Source organism: Solanum dulcamara, chromosome 11 (genome assembly GCF_947179165.1).
Source record: "Solanum dulcamara chromosome 11, daSolDulc1.2, whole genome shotgun sequence".
Classification (NCBI taxonomy): domain Eukaryota; kingdom Viridiplantae; phylum Streptophyta; class Magnoliopsida; order Solanales; family Solanaceae; genus Solanum; species Solanum dulcamara.
Window position 1 is genome coordinate 22,308,569 of NC_077247.1, and position 12,577 is coordinate 22,321,145.

Below are 12,577 nucleotides of genomic sequence, written 5' to 3' on the forward strand. Positions count from 1 at the left end.
TGTAATTCCTTGTGAATTTTTGTGAAATCAAAAAACAGAGGAGAGAAAAATAGAGTGGTGAGGCATTATATTGAAAAGAAAAAGAACTAAAAAAGAAGAGAGTTAAGGAAAATAATTGAGTGTAGATCTAGGATCTACTTTTGTTCCATTTTTAACCATTCACAAGCATTGGTAGAACGTCCTTGCAACCCAAGGGGGCTGAACTAAGATCCACATTGGATCCCAACCACTATAAAAACATTCGGGGTCAAATTTCCTTCTTGCTCTTTATTATCTATTTATTATTGTCAGCTAACTATTCTGATTGTCAATCGACTAACTATTTTAAATATAGCAATTCACCTCCCCTGATCTTTCAATTGGTATCAGAGCTTGGTCTCACTAATTTTTCTTCCTTACAGCAGGTGAGAAAATATCATGTCTCAACAAACTCTTGGTGCTTTGTTTCAAGAAGGAAAATCTCAAACTAGACCTTCCTAATTCAATGGAAAGCATTTTTATCATTGGAAAATAATGATGGAAACCTTCATCAAATCCTATGACATAAAAGTATAGAAGGTAATCAAACTTGGAGACTTTTCCATTCCAATGAAAACCACTGAAGGACAAACTTCTACAATTCCAAATTTAGTGGATTACATTGATGAACAAATGCAAGTTATTCAAATCAACTTTAAAGCAAAAAATATTCTCTACAATGTTATAAGTGGAGAAGTGTATGAAAATATATCTTGTTGTGAAACTGCAAAAGAAGTTTGGGACAAACTAGAAGTCACCTATGAGGGAACTGATTAAGTCAAAGAAACTATAGTCAGTCTACTGGTTTATGAATATGAATTGTTTCACATGAAGGAAGGTAAAACCATTGAAAACATGTTTGCACGACTAAGAAATATCATTGGGGAATTAAAGGCCAATGAAAACATATATCCCTCCATTGAACACATAAGAAGAATCCTTAGAAGTCTACCACCACAATGGCATGCAAAAGTGATTGTACTTGAAAGAATGAATCTGAACAATATGTCTTCTGATGAGTTAAGAGAAGATTTTATTGTATTTGAGAAAACCCATCTGAACAAAGAGGACAAGAAGATGACAAGAAGAAAACAGTTGCTTTCAATCCAATTGAAGAGAACAATGAAGATGAAGAAGATATTGAAGAAGATAAAATTGCCCTCATTACTAAATCAGCAATGGAAACCTTTAGGAGATCCAAAAATCAAAAAAGAGGTAGGAAAAATTTCTCTAAAGATAAACAGATTACTAAAATTAACAGAAATGATAGCAAATGCTACAACTGTGGCAAGTACGGACATATTGCAAGTGAATGTCCTGAGGCTAGAAAAAGATACCCTCAAAGTAAACTCAAAGCTCTCAGTAGTGGAGTGATGAAGACAACTCAGAATTTGACATAATGATTCAGAAAATATTTTATTTACGGCCATTGAAGAATCAAGACAGGAACGAATTGAAACATGTCATAACTGTTATGAATTAAAAAGCTTTCTTGATCAAGTTATTTCAGATCTAAATAGAACCTTTGAGAAAGTTAGATTTATTTTAAAAGCAAAGAAGGACTTAGAAATAAAACTAGAACTCTGCTCAGTTGAAAGAGATCTTTTTTCAAGAAGAAAATCTTGATCTAATGGCTCAAATCAATGATCTTTAAAAATCTCTTAATCGAAATTCTATTAGATCTAACCAGTTGACTAATACTCTTAAGTCTTCTCAAACTCAAAGTAACTGTTATAGTTTTTCTGAATTAGATACATATCATTCCATATCATGTCATTACTGTGGTAAATTTGGTCATAAACATTTCAACTGTAGATTTTGTTACTCAAACTCTTCCAAATGGGTTTGGAAACTCAAATCTTCTTCTAACCAAGTTTCTAAAGTACCCAAGAGTACTTGGTTATCAAAAAGAAAGTAATATACTTGTTTTGTAGGAACACCACTCGAAATCAAAAGGAAAATGGTATTTGGATAGTGCGTGTTCAAACCATATGATAGGCAACAAAAATTTGTTCAAATCGGTTGCAGATTTTAAGGTGGAAAAATTCGCTTTAGAGATAATGCTACAGGAATTGTCATTGGTATAGGTACTATTTTATTTAATGAATGATGTGATATCACAAATATTTATGTTGTGAAAGGGTTGAAATACAACCTATTGAGCATAAGTCAACTATGCGACTTGGACTTGAAAGTTAGATTCAAGAGAACAGGTTGCATTATTGAAAATAATTCTGGCAAAGCTATTCTACCTGGAAGAAAAAAAATATTTAAATCCTTGATTATGTAAAATGGAATTTAGAACATATTTATTTGGCATCTATCTCTGAAGATCCATGGTTATGGCACAAAAAACTTGGTCATGCTAGTATGCGACTGATTGAAAAATTTGCTAAATATGAAATCATTTTGGGACTTCCTAAGATGGATTACACAAAGGACCATATTTGCGATGCATGCCAAATGGGTAAAAAAACTCAAAACTCTTTTGTTGCTAAAGATGTTGTATCCACAATGAAACCTCTTCAACTACTACAAATGGATCTTTTTGGACCAACTAGAACTGCAAGTATAGGAGGTAAAAGGGACACGTTTGTAATTGTTGATGATTATTCTCGTTTTACTTGGGTTATGTTTTTATCTAACAAAGATGATACTTTGAGAAATTTTGAGATTTTTTGTGAGAAGGTTCAAAGAGACAAAGGTTACTATATCATATCTATCAGAAGTGATCAGGAAGGAGAATTTGAAAACAAAGCATTTGAAAAGTACTGCAACGAACTTGGTTATTTTTATAACTTCTCATCACCAAGATCTCCACAACAAAATGGAGTGTTCGAACAAAAAAATAGAACTCTTCAAGACATGGCAAGAACTATAATGTTTGAACACTCACTCCCTCATCAATTTTGAGAAGAGGCAGTAAGTACAACATATCACATTCTAAATCGTTGTCTGATTAAACCCATTCTTAAAAAGACTCCATATGAACTCTGGATTGGTAAGAGACCCAATATTAGTTACTTTCATCTTTTTGAGTGTAAGTGCTTTGTTCACAACAATGGGAAAGACAACCTTGGTAAGTTTGATCCACGAAGTGATGAAGGTATCTTTTTGGGCTACATTAACTCTAGTAGATCCTATAGAGTGTTTAATAAAAGAACTTCTATTATTGAAGAATCTATTCATGTTATTTTTCAAGACTCTAACCAAATTTTTGAGAAAAATATAAGTACAGATGATGATGATGTACCTATCTCTCAAAGTAAAATTATGACATTTAAAGAAGTTGACTGCTCTGAACAGTTGATTGATAGTCAAAAAAATCAGTTTACAGTTGAAGCTATTCCAAATGAATGGAAAGGTGAACCTGACTATCCTAAGAAGTTCATTAATGGAGATCCAAATAAAGGAATGAAGACAAGAGCCTCTAGTAGGGAAAATGCTAATATTGCACTCATATCTCAATTGGAACCAAAGAAAATTGATGAAGCATTAAATGACAGTCACTGGAAAAAGACTATGCAAGAAGAATTAGATCAATTCGAGAAAAATAATGTATGGACACTAGTTCCAAAACCTGAAGAAACTTTCATTGTTGGTACAAAGTGGATTTTCAGAAACAAACTAAATGAAGCGGGTGAAATTGTGTGAAATAAAGTCAGGTTAGTAGCTCAAGGTTATTCTCAACAAGAAGGAGTCGACTATGAAGAAATTTTTGCCCCTGTCACAAGGTTGGAGTTGATTTGCGTACTTCTTTATTATGCTGCTTTTAAAGATTTTAAATTATTTCACATGGATGTTAAAAGTGCATTTTTAAATGGTTTTATTGAATAAGAAGTCTTTGTTAAACAACCTCTAGGTTTTAAAAAATTTGAATTTTCTTACCATATTTTTAAGTTGTCTAAAGCTCTTTATGATCTCAAACAAGCTCCTAGGGCTTGGTATGAACATTTGAGCTCTTTTTTAATCTCTCATGGATTTTCTAGAAGAAAAATTGAAACCACTCTCTTTATTAAATGGTCTTCTCTTGGCAATTTAATTATTCAAATTTATGTAGATGACATTATTTTTGGAAGTACTAATGCTTCACTGTGCAAGAATTTTTCAAACTTAATGCAAAGCGAATTCGAAATGAGCATGATGGGTGAGTTAACTTTTTTTTTGGGTCTTCAAATTAATCAATCATACAAAGGCATCTTCATTAGTCAAAGTAAGTATACAAAGGAACTTTCACAAGTTTAGAATGAGTAATGCCAAAGTTATAGGTACTCCCATGAGTCCTACTTGCTCTTTGGACATGGACAATGAAGGTAAACATGTAGATGAAACCAAATATAGAGATAGGATTGGTTCTCTCCTATATTTAACTGCTAGCCAACCAGATATAATATTCATTGTTTGCAAATGTGCTCGATTTCGGTCAGCTCCTAAAGAGTCTCATTTAACTGTTGTTAAAAGAATTATTAGATATCTTGTAGGTACTACTTCTCTTGGCCTTTGGTATGTTAAATCTACTGATTTTAATCTTAAATTATATGTTGACTTTGCAAGTGACAAAATTGATAGAAAAAGTACCAGTGGTACTTGTCAATTTCTTGGAAACTCCTTAGTTTCATGGAACAGTAAAAAGCAAAACTGTGTCTCAATTTCTACCACAGAAGCTGAATATATTGCAATTGATTTGTGCTACACTCAATTGTTATGGATGATTCATCAGTTTGTAGACTATGATTTATCTTGCAAACCTGCTCAAATTTTATGTGATAATTCTAATTTTATTTATCTTTCTAAAAATCCTGTCCATCACACTCGTGCTAAATATATTGATATCAAGCATAATTTTTTAAGAGATCATATTTTAAAAAGAGATGTTGAAATTTCCTTTGTTAACACTAATTGTCAATTAGCTGATATTTTTATAAAACTTCTACTTGAAGAGAGATTCTATTTTCTCCGAAAATATTTGGAAATCATTGAGAATTTGTGTTAATTGATTTACCTTGATTGTGTTTCCATATTTATCTCTGCAGTTTATTTATGACCTCCATCGTTCTCTTCCCAAGGTAATTATTACTGTCTCTTCTACTCTTCATCTGTCAATCAATCCCCTCCATTCTTCGAGAATAGACTTTTCCTCTCCCACCTTCTTACTCTTCCTCTTCCAATTTGTTTCTTTTTAACCCTTCATATCATTTGTTTTTCTTCAAACATCTCTCTCTAATGGCGAAAACATCTAAGTCTTATCCCATGCCCTCTCGCAAAAGTTCTCGTAACAAAGAAAAGAATGTTGTTTCTTCCCTTGTTCCAGTTGACTCCGATGAATCTGAATATCAATCACTCACCTATTTTTCTGAATTATCTCCTCCTCCCAAGCGTCCCTCTGAAGAAGAGGCAACTAGAGACTTGAAGAAAAAGGTAAAGTTTGACATTGATAGTGCCTTGGATGTTAAAATTGATTTTTGGGGCTCTTCTCATGATTCTTTATTTCACTCTTTGAAATTTAAGAACATTGTTCATGGCCGTATTATTGACCTTAATCTTTTATTTTCTCAAAACTTTCCCATCAAAGAACTATTTAAATTTCAAGGGTGGGCAAACATTTTCTCTTCATCCCCAATACCATTTATGAACCTCTTGTCCATCCTTTTACTCAAATCTCAGGTCATCCAAGACTGGAGAATTAGAAACCCTTGTTCTTGGTAAAAGAATTTTCCTTGACTATGATATTTTTGATGCAATTTTTAAAATCTTGTGTTCTGGTATTGCTGCTACTTCTAAGTGTTCATGGTCGTTTGATCTTGGCATCTCCTTTGAAGAAGCAAAAAGGGCCATCGCTCTTGAAACCTCTTTGAATCTGCCCTCTCAATTAGGTCCTCAAGACTTGTCTTTTGAAAGTAGAGTAGTCGCTCACATAACTGCAACTACTCTCCTTCCTCGAGATGGCTCTCACTCTACCCTCACCATTAGAGACACTCTTGTCACGTACTACCTCATCTTCAAACATCGTATCAAGCTTTCGTCTGTCGCTCTTAGTTTCATGTTGGAAGCTGCCTCTGATGCTTCTAGTCTTCCCTATAGTATGTTAATCACTCGTATTCTTTAGGAAAATCACATCTACCTTGATGACTTCCCCCCTCCCCCCATTCTTGCTAAACAAAGCTACAATTCCAAAGCTTTTGGTTGCATGGGATACATCAAATCTAGTGACTCTTGGCTTCTTAAGTCTAATTCAAGTGAAGGAAATTGTATCCCTTCTTCATCTAAAGCCAAAACTTCTGACATTCCCTCCTCCTCTTAGCCCATCCCTCTTGTTGTGCCTGCTAATAAGTTGCTAGAAGACATTTTGGCAAAACTGAATGAGATGGATGGTAAGTTTGAATTTGTTTGGGTCGGTAGCTAAAAAAAAGTCCTCACATTCTCTTGAACAAGGGAAGGGAAGCATAGCATTAGCTTCAGTTGAACAAGCTCAACCTTGGAAAAAAGGTGGTAGGCCGACGTTGAACGCTTCAACTTGGCCACCCCCTTATTAGTAGCTGAAGCAAAGGCCAGCATGAGATCAAAGTCACTTGCCGTTCGTTCGCTCTCTGTTCAACAAAGGCCATCGATATTTCCTTACTTCTCAAGTTTTGAATTTTATGAGCCTTCGATTGTATCCCATAATAAAATCTCTCTGATAAACATCTTGTTGATGATTCGATTTTAACATATTATTTAGAATCTTCGTGTGCGCTTTTCACCTAGCTTCTATCGATGAACAGTAGATTGACGGAGCTCTTGGCATTGCTTTTTTTTCTCTCCTTTCCTATCAGGCTTCTCTGAACTTCTTCCTTTCCTCCCTTAACTTTTACCTTTCCGTCGCCCACCCTTTTTCAACATCATTCTTCTTGCCAATCAACTGACCCGCTTTCCTTGGTCGACAAGGGAGGAATCATGTTAGAGTGATGGAGATCTAGCGGATCTTGGTATGATGTTGTAGAGGATTTAGCCATCTGGTTCATCGGTACTACCAAAAAGTCTCATGCTTATGTTACTGTTATTGATGGTTTGATTATCTTGGACCACAAGGACCCCAGACGTGCTATCAGTAAGGTTGTCAAATTTTCTTTAGTTCCTTTATGACTATAATCTAAATAATAGGGATAGGGGGGCTAACGAGCAATAAAAGGGGTGCAAGCATATTGCTTTTTTAGAATGATTTGATCCTTCAATGACAGTTATATGAGATAGCCTCGATTCGTACCGATTCTTTCTTTTATGTCTGGTGGAGATATTCTTGGGATTCCTTGCAAATTTCAGAAAGACCATTTTCTTCAAGCATTAACTTAAGGGGATGCGCTAAGGTGGAAGGGCTTTCGTGCAGCTGCTACGCCTTTGCTTCTTGCCTTATCTTACTTAGTAAAGCAATATTTCACACTACTTGAGTGATGGGCAACCTTAGTCTATATAATACTCGTGAGCCTCCAAGTACCAATCTCGCAACATTATTGGCGCAGAGCTCAATGTAGGAATCGTGGAAAGGCAAGTAAACTATCTCGCTCTATCCCAAGTGATGCCCCAATTCGGCCTGACCAGTAGCCTCATTTCTAGAAAGCCCGATGAGCCTCAGTTAGATAAGTTGAAAGAAGTCACCAAAGAGACTGGAGCTAATGTAGCCAAAATTCGTCTCAAACTGGACCACATCATCAAGGAAGTTATCAAGATTGCAAACTGTGTTCATGCGTGAACCGAAGGAATTGGTACTTCTATCTCTACTCAATTTGAAGCTCTCAAATCCTTTGAAATCAGCATTAGTTTTTTTAAAATACTTTTGGACTGTAAATTGGGCATAAGCCCACAACTCTTTTATGTTTTTGCTACTCCTCTCCTGTTTAAACCATGTTTTGTTTTAGACTGTAATTTGGGCCTAAGCCCACTTATTTGGTTGCTTGTTATTAGTTTGTTCTTGATTATTGTATGATCTATACTTCCTATTCTTTCCTTTTTGTTAATGTCAAAGGGAGAGAAATATAGACAGGTAGAGTCGACTGCAATATAGATAGGTATACAAATTAGGGGGAGTTGCATGGAGTCGACTGATCAATTGAAGAAATCACACACTCAGGAGGAGCACCACTTATAAAGGGAAGTCAACTACTTATTTATTGTCATCATCAAAAAAGGGGAGATTGTTGAAGCTAAATTTTGATGATAATATGCAGGCACCACAACATGGAAAGAAGAATAAACAAACTATGATTTAAGGGAAATCCAAAGGCAAGTATCGCGGAAGAAGGAAAGCAATCAAGGAGAGCAATCAAATCAAAAAGAATCCTCAAAGAAGGAAATGATAGACAGAAATCTTGGTACTCCACAAAAAAGCAATGATATCAACAGATTGATACCATCACTGAAGAAACAGCTTGCAGCTAAATTAAGGGGAAATCATACCCTTGACTTAGGAAGGAAACCAGCACTCAATCAAGCAAATCCCATGAAGAAAGACAGCATCTCCAACGACTAGGACTGCAAAGCTATCAAGACTTTGCCCTTATTCTTGAAAAAAAGGATACACCTTCCTTTCCGAGGATCAATTCCTTTGGGTTGCACTCAGCCTCAACAAACTATAAATTGACCAAGACTTTGGCTGAAGAAAACACACTGTCGAATACACTCAAACTATCTCTGTTCTACTTTAGCAAGCATTGTAATTCCTTGTGAATTTCTGTGTAATCAAAAAGAGAGGAGAGTAAAATAGAGTGGTGAGGCATTGTATTGAAAAGAAAAAGAACTAAAAAAGAAGAGAGTTGAAGAAAAGATTGAGTACAGATCTAGGATCTACTTTTGTTCCATTTGTAACCATTCACAAGCTTTAGTAGAACACCCTTGCAACCCAAGGGGACTGGACTAAGATCCACATTGGATCCCAACCAGTATAAAAGCGTTAAATTTCCTTCTTGCTCTTTATTGTCTATTTATTACTATCAGCTAACTATTCTAATTGTCAGTCGACTAACGATTTTAAAAATAGCAATTCAACCCCCCCCCCCCCTCTTGATCTTTCAGAGGTAGAAAAATATATTAAATTGAGAATAAGGAAAGGGAATAAGTCCTTGTGGTGGAATGATTGATCTGATCATGGTCCTCAATCCAATTTAGTTCAAGACCACAATAAAGGAAGAGGTGAGGTAGTTTATATACACTCAAGAGGATATCGAAATATGGACAAGCTAAGAGAGCTACTATTCGAAGGCATTGTTAACCAAGTAAAGATACATCTGGTCTATTACCAATAGTTGGTGCATTTACTTGTTAAGTCAACCTCGAAAGATTTTACCTCATTACCTGCCTGCTTCTCTGAGGTTACATGTTGAATTACAAACACTATAGGCTTAAGACAAACTCTCTTGAAGGGGCCGCTGGTTAGTTAAAGTTAGGGATGTACAGGGCAAACCGATAAATCGCACCAAACCGACAAACCGAACCAAATCGGGAAAAAAAAAACGACTAGTGGTTTGGTTTGACTTGGTTTGGTGTTTGAAAAAAAAACTCGACCATTATAGGGTTGGTTTGGTTTTAACTAAAAAAAGTCAAACCTAACCCAAACCGACCCGATTGTAGATATAGTACTTTTAAATTATGTTATACATAAAAATATTTATTAAAATGTAATTTATAAATATTTTTTAAAAAAATTTCATAATTTTTGTTTTCTTTCTTACATTTAGATTTGGACTTGAGAAACTCATCTAAATAATATACAAAAAAAGCCCATCTTATAAAGTTATATTATAAAGTTAAAACTTCAAACAGTGTTATGTCTCCATCTTATGTTGATATTTTGAACTAGAACTCTTTTTAACAAGCACTGTTTTGTGTTTTTTATTAGATACTATGAAAAACCCGAGAAACCCAAAAAACTCGAAAAACCTGAGAAAAATTGATATCGAAAAACCCGACTTTTATTGGTTTGGTTTGGTTTATAGATTTAATAACCTGACACAAATAGTTTGGTTTGATTTGTAAAAAATCCGAACCAACCCGGTCCATGTACACCCCTAGCTAAAGCTAATAACCAATTTCAATCATTCTCCTTATAATGTTTTCCCAGTGATATTTGTTGGGAAATTTGGAACAGAAGACATACTTACATATATGGTGGTGACAAGATTTCTATCCAAAGGCTAATATTTGATGGAAAATATAAAACCTGCACTTAACATCATCCTTGTCAAATGTCTCAAACCACCTTATGGATATCTGAAAGTTGAAACCCAAAACTAATGGACTAAAGGAAACCTAGGTTTTGCTAGAGGAGGTGGACTTTTGAAAGAAGGATCACAAAGAGAAACTAATTATAGTTTTTTCTAACTTCCTCAGTGTCTGCTCAAATAATACAATTGATGCTAAGGCAATCCTATTGGAGTTAATTGGGGACGAGGGATACAAAGAGGTACAAGTTGACAAATTGCACATATATGCAGCAAATTCTGGAACTGGAACAGGAAGCCAATTTCTATATACAACTGAGCTAATTGAAGTCTGCAAAGAAGATCCTCAACTATCTTAACAGTCCTGGTTCTTGTGTTTGTTTGTTTGTTTGTATTTGTTTGATTGTTTTTGTTTAGGTACATCAACAACTGGGGAGCTATTCCATCAGAAATTGGAGCTACCTACCAGGACTCCACAGAAGCAATCTCATTACATCCACTCCAACCTTTGGCTTTGTTCTTCTCAGTCTGTTTGGACATGGCCTTTTTCCATTTATGCAGGCCCTCTTTGGAACTGCTATGAGAGCTGCAATATCCTGGGGCTCCCATGGAGCAGCACACTCAGCTTTCCATCCACACTCTCTAACATAAACACACCACAGCAAACACTCCACCAACTGGCAGCACACAAGGAACATGGGTACAGCAGCCTGCAGATCTCCTTGGCAGTGAGGTTTGGTGGTTTTGTTTTATGCAGGTACCCCAGCTGCAGCTCACTCATTGAATCTGCATTGATCCCCAAGATCAGTCATCCTCAGCTTCATCAATGTAGCTGGCAGACCCCCTTTAGAAATGCTACAAAGGATGCAGTAACCTGGGGCTGCTATGAAGCAGCACAATCAGATTGCCAACCACATTCTCCATTATCAACACACCCCAGCAACAAGTCCATCAACCTGTATCAGACAAGAAACAAATACAAGTTTGTTGGTGTTGTTTTTCTGTGCAGGTACTCCAAGAAGGTTAACCATCTCAAAACAAAGACCAATAAGCAGCCTAACTACAATGGCAGCAACAAGGAGTTGCACAAAAACATGCATCAGCCTTTTCTCTTCCCACAATTGCCTGCCCCTTTGTTAATTGCTAATGCAGGTTCACTGATGCACACCTGCTACAACTTCAAAGTTGAGAATACTTGGCATCACAAGGATACTGCAGCCATCATCATCAACCACCATCTGTACCTACCATATGCAGCACAGCAGCAGCAGAATACAGCATATGCAGCACACAATAGTTTGCTTGTGTGTTTTTCTGGTGTTGTTTGCCTGTGCAGGTACCAAAATAGGGATCTACTACTGAACCTAACCTGCAACAACAATCATGCTATCACTGCAGCTATAGAGGCAGCAAGGAATTGGGTACAAGACTGCAACAACCATGTTTGTTTGCTTCCTTGGCTAATTCAGGCTATCAATTTTCTCCACAACAACTCCAAGGCTGTTGGATACTATAGCTCCATATATTTCCTCTCCTTTCAGCCCCCATAGCTGATAATCATGATACTGATGCAATGGCACATTTCACCTGGATTTACTTGGTACGACAAGACTAAAAAGAGCAAAGATGAAAAGAATTTTCCCATCCCATGCGAGATAGAAGTTTCGTATACTTGTTCTTCTTCAATGTAGCTATGTCTGGTACGTAGCATAGTTGGAATAGGACTAGTGTAGGTTACTTTCCTTTTTTCTCATAGAAGGGGAGAGTCTCCCTCATTTATGCTTTCATAGTTAAATTGTACCGGGAGGAGTCCTCTCACAGGTTTACTGCTTTCTAGTTATAGTTAGTCTCCTTTTTGTATCGGGGATGAGTTAGCCGACCTTAATAGGTTAGCCGACTTATGAACCACCATAGGATCGGAGGTAAGGTTTATGTCCCCCTCCTTGTATTTTTATTTTGATTATTTATGTTAAGGCTTGGGGGTGTTGCTTAACCCCTGACTGTGCACGAGAGGTGGGAGCCTCGTGTAGGGTCTGTTCCCGTAAAAAAAAAAAAAAAAAAAAAAAAAAAACTATCTTCACAGAGGCTAATACTACATCTGGAGAAGTGAGAGCTACCTCGAAGATTACATGGACCAACTGGATCATGTCCAAATCAAAACCAAGAACCTTTTGAGGCATAGCTTATTTTATGTGGTACTCCCTCAATTCCCAATTCCCAATGCTTCGCATCCTTACTAAAAATAGATAATCCACAATACTAGTAAAATGACATAATTGAGTATAGTTTTTCCATTTTACCCTTACGAGTAATTATTCTTGGAAGTAAACATTAACTAATTTAGCATAGGAAATCTCAGTGATTCTTAG